Here is an 8271-nt window from a genome sequence, read left to right on the forward strand (position 1 = left end):
TTTACAGTAAATTTTTTTTCTATGTTGATAACATTTATTCAAGAGTTAACAACCAAATGATTGATTTTTTTTGTAGTTAAAGAAAAGTAAGAAGAATTCGTCAAAGTAATAAAAATTTGTTTCCATTGATAATATTTTATGGATGTCTCAATTGTTGATGAAACTTAAAAATTATATAACGGAAACAAACACTTACAAGTATGATATAACTCTCCCAAAAATTTTATCACAATCATTATAAATTTTTTAAAATTATAATAATTAGTCACAATCTATCATTAAAAGTCAAAAAAATATTATATGACAAATATGTTCATATACTGACAATTAGAGATGACCACGTTGACAAACAATCATTTGAGTGACAAATTCATCTCTATGTGTCACGTAAGCTATTTTATTAACGGTGACGGATGAAAATTAACGGTCGGATATATTTGTCGCACTTTTTATACTTTCAGAGATTAAATTTTATATTTTCATCTCTTAAAAACGTATTTATCAATAAATTACACATTTAAAAATAAAAGTGACTATTTAACCATAAATAAATTGCTCAATTCAAAGCTCAGTAACGTGAGCAGTTGCCTCCCAACGGTATGATTGTTATTGGCAATTTGGCATAGATTTTGGTTATCTAGAACAACTCCATTCTTAAAACAAAAATCTATGTCTTGCTATCAACTTAATTATATAAAAGACAGTAAATAGAAAACCCATACACATAAGCAACCAAGTGGAGTCATAATTCTTTTGACGGTTCTACGAAATGGCCAAGAACAATTCAATGTTTCCAAGTATTTTTCTATTCCTTTTATTCTTTGCCTTATGAGTTATATAAAGTGATTGCAGTGTGGGCCTGTAACTTGTAATTACATTGGATTGGATTGGAATTGGAGAGGAAAAGATTTGCTGATCTATTGATGCATTATCTTGTGATTGTGAACCCTATCATTATTGTCTTCCAAGTTCAACGATTATATTCAAACTATAGTTGGCATTATCTGCAGTCAGGAACTGAAGTTGTTGATTGCTATTAATTTGTTCAAACTTGAACCCATTCATTAATCTGTACTTGTTATAATCCAATCTAGAGGGGAAAAAACAACCCATAACCATTTAACCAGAGTTATCCCCAGATAGGCAAGTAAAATCAGTGAATCTGCGGAATGTTCTCCTTTCTTTAAGGTGTACAAAAAAGGATTCAAAATTGCTTAAATATAAGAAAAAGTGAGTACCACCGTATAATAGAGGACTGAACATTAACCAAGATGAAAGGGAATAACGTGAATGCTGAGGTCAAATGCTGATGATTTGCCTCATATTGTGTTGGTACTTATCCCTAATTTGGTCTCAAAACAGTAACCAAGATGAAAGGAAATAAAACCATGCCTAAACAAGTTTAAGTAGTCCTTATTGAGCTTTTGTGTTTTTGTTTTTTGTATTAATTCAGATTGAGCAAATTGAAATACACAAGTAGCTAGGTTTTCTCTTTTTCTCTCATAATTTAACTTCAAACTTCACATATCAGAGGACAACTAAAACTAACACTGAACCTTTTAATTTTAGCTATAGTAAAATTTAACATTTATGTGCATAACTTTGCAGGTGACTGATCTAAGTTGACTTCACAGCAAGATGTGAGCGCTATCATTTTGTTGTGAATACAGAATCTCTATGCCAAATATTCAACTAAGGTGTAACAACATTTTATGCATGATTTCTATGTATTATATGAAGTTTTTTTCCCCAAAGACTTGCTATAATAGCTAGCTGACCCAAGCTTAGTTAGAAATTAACCTAAAAAGAAGAGTGAATCAGATTGTGAAGTCCTCAATTGTGCTAATCAATGCTTAGTCAGAATAATATAGTCGTTACAGAATTTAGATTTTTAAAGGATCCTTATAAAATATCAATAATCATCAAGAACATATTATGTTAGATGATTAAGAAGAGTTTTAGAAATACCTAGATCCATAATGATTGATCAAACAAATGTACCAAAATTTAGAGAACAGTTACGAACAATTGGGTTGATGATCTTCTTCAATCAAATTTCTTTATTTCTTATGGGACCTTGATTTTTTCTTCAGAGAAAGAAGAAAACTATTTCTCATTTGGTGTATTGGGAACTATAATTATGTCTCAAGTTTTAAACTTATTAGAATTCTCATTATTTCTTAGTGGGTCTGATTTTCATTTATTCATAATAATTTTCTATTGATAGTCTAATAAATTCACAAAATTAAATCACTTATATTAAATCCATAAAAATATAATTAACTAATATAAATATTATAATATAATATACAACTCACATTAATTAATTAACAGAATGAACATTGTAATTGGAGACCAGAGCTTTTAAGACATGCAATCGCTTGATTTTAATGGTTTCTGGAAATACTTGGCTAGGAAATGTGTAGTTATGTAATCTTATAATTTTAAAAAAAAAAAACAGTACATAAGTAAATGTTAATTATAAGATTACATAACTACAAATATTTGATATATCTAAAATTTGATATATATATATATATATATATATATATATATATATATATATATATTATTGTATTAAAATTTTAAAATATTTAACAAATACATTAATAAAATTTCATATATGCAATATAGTAAAGGAGGTTATTTTCTAAATAAAAAGGAGGATACTTTAACATGAATTACTATTTGATTCTTTCTAACATTTATTAAAATACAATAAATTATTTCATTACACAAGTGGGCCGTTTATGTAAAATTAGGCCACAAACCGTTGCTTAACTTGCTTTGGTGGCTTTACCTAAATCTTTCTCAACTTTAAACTCATATATTTTCGGTTTGCCGTTTCATTCTTTATTTAAAGTGCAAAATCCATCGTAGCAATAGAATAATTTCAATTAATGCACTAGGATCATGGAGTTAGAGTATATGCAAGAGGTCATTTGGTTCAAATCCTCATTGCTGCTACTGTGTAAAAAAAACATTCATAATTTCAATTGTCATTTTATTATTTGATTGATTAATTTATTTCCGTAAATTAGATTAAACCGTTCGAATACTTTATTCCGTTCAATATTAGTATAACGGAGAGAAAATAGAGACTATATGCATCAAACATCTTTTGTAACAATAATGTAGCTACATATATATAGTATATTTTATACAACAGAGCTACATTAATTTTTTTAATAGATTTTGTCCAGAAAAATAAAATGCAACTCAGCCATTTTCTGTGACATAGCTACTCGAAGTTGATATGTGGGCATAGTCTATCGGATAAATGTATAGTGATTAAAAGAACAATTTGCTATGTATAAAGTACACTTCAATTAAAAGTAGTTTAAGATTTTGATGGAAATGCATGGCTGCTATGTGTGTTTTTCACTGGAATAATAATTCTGCTACTTGGTACCCTCACCGACCAAATGTTTGTAGTATGTGTTGGATTATTCTATCTTTTTAATATTCTAAGAAACATTAGGGGGCACAAAAACTTCGAAAAACCATGTGAGATATAAAAGTTCCGTTGGTTGGGCATGACATGTCTACTAAATTGTACACTTGTAAATCTAAGATAGATTCAGTGTTCTAAATCAGTCATTTTGAGGTGGTTATTTTGCGCTTGCATATTTTGTTGAGCTAAAAACAGGTTAGACCTCTGTGTCGGGAGTTCCGATATCCATGTATAGAAATTTACAACTACTGAAGCTCATAATAAATTTCAATGTCCTATGTTGTGAATGATAAATCCTCCGGTCTCATTTATAAAAAGAAAATAATAACATTTTTACACTTATTAAAAAATGTATTTTGCTATATTAAATTTTACTAATATGATAATATTCTTCATAAATTAGTTTTCTTATTAATTACTCATAAAAAAGAAAGGCTTAAATGTAATTATGATCCTTCTATTTTGTTTAATATGTAATTTTGGTCCTTTCATTTTAAAATAGAGATATTTGATTTTTTCATTTTAAAAAATATCTTATTTTAGTTCTCTTGTTTTAAATTAGAGACATTTAGTCTTTATATTTTAGAAATTTTATAATTTTGATTAAATTTCTAATTTTTTCTATCATAATTCTTTTTTTTTATCCAATTGAACCTTAAACCTAATATATCTATTTAAGGTATCATCAATAAATGATTAAATTAATTAAAAGATAAGAAATAAAATAAATGAAATGCAAGTAAAATTAAAAATTAAATCAAAATTATAAATTTTTTAAAATACGGGAACTAAAATTTTTCAAATTTTCTAAAATATGAAATTAAAGGTTTTTATTTTAAAATAAAAGAATCAAAATTACTGATATTTTAAAATATAAGAATTAAATATCTCAATTTTAAAATAAAAATATCAAAATTACATATTAAATAACATAGAAGGACCAATATTAGAAAAAAAAAAAAAAAAACACATGATGGTGGTGCAACCAAAGGGTCGGGGACTAAATTTTTGCTGCCAACTCAACTGAACTTCCTCAAACATAAAATGATTGCCTCCAAAAATCGGAAGTTAATATTTTGTGTGTCTTTGCTGATATAAATTTCCTTTTTTCCATAAGTTGATTGACATTCTCTCGATCTTGAACGTGTTCAACATGCATTGAATATTGATTTGAATCACCCTTGTAATGATTCCAATCCTTTTGATAGCGTAGAACCAATTATCAACGGACAACGGAAACAAAACACATAATGGAACTCAACATGATTCAAATGATAAAGCTGATGAAGAAGGCGGTCTCGACCCACTGAGAAAAGGTGTTGAACCTTAATTTCACTTTATTTATTTGTTTTTTTATGTTGATGTTCCACATGAAAACAAAGGCCATCCATGTTTTCTTTACTTTTTGAATATCTCTCTTTTCTTCCATTCAATACACAAGGATATTGATTTGAACGCGTTTTGCAATGATGCTAATTAATGTCATTGAGACTGTAGAATCGACGATGAACTGTAATAAAGGACTTTCAATTGTTTTTTATTTTAATAATAAGAAAAAAAGAGCACCTTCCATTGAATTAGATTATCCTTCTTCAAGCACAAGTGGCATGTTTCCCACGGTGTTAAAGGTATGTCCATTGTATGAAGAAGATGATGTCTATGAAAATAAGTTTGAAGATGCTCTTTCTGACGATGATCTAGACAACATTAACGAGGAAGTTTGTCTTGATGATATTGATGCTTTGCTAGCAGGTATGTGGAATAAAGAACTTGTAGAAGGAAAATGAAATTGACACCTAGTTTTAATAATATCTTTTTTTAAGGAAAAAAAAATCAAGAACACAACATAATACAAACAATCGAAGGTGATGAAGAAGTAAGTGCATGGCATGTTGCATGAAGGTGACGTCCCTTTTAAAATGTTGCATACTGATTTGTTTCATTTTTTCTATTAGTGGGTCGAGTAAAAAATGTGCCTCTACGTTTTTTCCTTATTACACTACAATATTGGGTTTTAATTTATGTATGTAGTGGGAAATATTCTACATCATGAGACAACCATTTTAGAAAAAGCATTCTTTTTTGGACAATAAAAAGTCGTTTCTCAATTGTTATTAAAGTTGTAAGGGGAAACTTAAGCGTGGCACTGCCAAATTGTTGGCTTCCACTTACTCAGTATCTTTAGATGTCATTTATCGGATTTGGAGGCTAATGAATCAAATGGGGATGCTTTCCATAAGAAAGAAAAAAAAAATTGTCAAAGAATAGTTGAGTTAGACATTGGTAAACGACGCAATGTTTCGTTAAGTAAGCATAGTACTATGTGATCTATATCATGTGCTTTATGCATGGGCAAGACAACATTGCTTAAATATTTAAGAGATGGGGTTTTAGGTCGACAATCAAATGGTGGACTAAAGCTATATATATGAAGGATAGTAACAAGAAAGCTTGCCTTAGATTTTGCTTGTCCATGCTTGAGGAAAGTAGTGTTCCTTATTACCGGAAGTTTTAAGTCGATGTATAATGTTGTTCACATTGATGTAAAAATGGTTCTACATATCCAAAAAAATCGACAAACTATTATCTTCTTGCAAATAAGGAAGAAACATATTGTACTTGCAAAACCGATAACTTCAATCCGAGCTAATAAGGTCATGTGTTTAGTTGCAGCGACTAGACTTAGATTTGATGAAGAAGGTAACAAGGTATTTTCGGAAAAAATAGGCATGTTTCCTCTAGTTAATAATGTACCAACAATAAGTTCTAAGTTTTAATAATTAAAGCATCGAAGACATTCAAAACAAAATAAATCACTTCAATAACTGAAGATGATGAAGATTTAAAGCACCAACAAGAAGGTCAAGTTTTAAAGAAGTTAGTCGACTACTCTTAATAGATAAAGTTTTACCAACCGTAAAAATATGGCCACGACAACATGCAAGGAAAATAATATACATACAACAAGATAATGGCACCTAGCCATGTTTCTGTGGATTATGAAGATTTTCTTGGAGCGACTTCTAAAGGTGGGCTTGACGTGTACTTGATCTGTCAACCACCTAATTCTCCTAATTTAAATTATTTTAGCTGTTATTAATTTAAATTAATTGTTTTACTTATACTTAATATTCCTCAAAATTTAAAACATTAACAGAACATTAACATTTTAAACGGAAAATGAAAGAAATGATCAAAACAAAAATTTTAAAAACATAAAAATTTAAAATAAAAATTTTAAAACTTAATGTACCAAATAAAAAAAATGCTAAAATATGATGGACTCTAAGTGAGATTTAGCCTAAATATTATGCACATAATACTAAACTATCAATTCATCGTCATTAGTAGATCGGGTGGTTTTAAATTTAAAATATAAAATATTAAAAATCAAGAAAATAATTTGATATATAAGATGAGATTTGAGACAAACAAATATATAAAAGCAATTTAAAAGTAATTGAAGTTGAGATTTAACAAGATAAAAAAGAAACTTCAATATAAAAGGAATTTTGAAAATAATTAATAATTTAAATACTTCAAATATATATAAAATTATTATGTCTAGGGATAATAACTTAGAATGTATCTAATTTTAATTTGTCAAAGCTTAAGCCAGTACATCTTTAACATTAAGTGAATTAGTTTCCTTGCTTACGTCTGGCAAGTGCAAGACGAAGTTTTGAACTTAACAAGAAGAAAGAAGCCCAATAACCCTCTGCTCCACTCCACAAATGACCGAGCAATTGGACTCCTTCGACGTCTAGATAGTGGCCCATAGAATGATACAAAAGATTTTTTATAAATTACAAAACATAGCCAAAATACAATTAAATTGGATTCATACATATTTTCTTTGCATGGATGGGACATGCCGACATATAAATTTCCCCAAAAATCATAATGAACTGCATTTGAATTAATATTCAAGAGAGAATGTTTTACCACATATGGTAGAGGTATTCAATTCAAGTAAAGAATGTCTTTTTTTTATTGATAAATATTAATTTTGTTAGAAATATCTTTTAAAATATTTGAACTCACTATTTTTTCTCTTTTTCTTCTTTTCTCATCCTTCCTCAAAGATCAACTTTATATAATAACTTTAAAAGAGGATATCTGTGATTTTGACCAAAAATAATGTCTCTTATCATAAAATTCAATTTTATATATGTGTAGGTATCTCGATCGATAAAATATAAAAACAAAAAATAAAAAAAAACATGAATTTACAATGATTGTAGAATATATGCAATATCCTTTAATAAATCAAGGATGAATCTCTCTAGAGGATATATATGATTTTTTACTAAAAAAATATCTCTTAGCATAAAATTCAATTTTGTGCATGACCCTATAGGTAATTCGATGGATAAAGTACTAAAAAGATGGGGGGAAACATGGATTTATGGTGATTGCAGATATATGCAATATCCTTTCATAAATTCAGGATTTACACCTATGATCCAAAAAGCTTGACCGAGTAAAATCAGGTAACTAAATCTCTTTAATGTCAACGAAGACAAAGAAGTAAAGAAGCATATAAAAGGGACTATTAGTCGAGTGGTAAAGTCCAATCCTAATAATATTTTATACACCTGCATCTTACAACACCCTAAAAGCTTGCTGGGATTAACTTGGGTAACTGAATCTCTCTTAAATGCCAATAAAGGCCAAGCACGAGAGGGAATGAGTAGCACAGGGACAGCAAAGAAGACAAATCCATTTTTACACCTGCATATTAGAACACCCTATATTGAAGCACCACATCAATGGTCTAAGTGCTATGATTCTTTGCAAGTATATTTATAGTTTAA

This window comes from Glycine soja, chromosome 19 (assembly GCF_004193775.1).
Source record: "Glycine soja cultivar W05 chromosome 19, ASM419377v2, whole genome shotgun sequence".
In the NCBI taxonomy this organism is placed as follows: Eukaryota; Viridiplantae; Streptophyta; class Magnoliopsida; order Fabales; family Fabaceae; genus Glycine; species Glycine soja.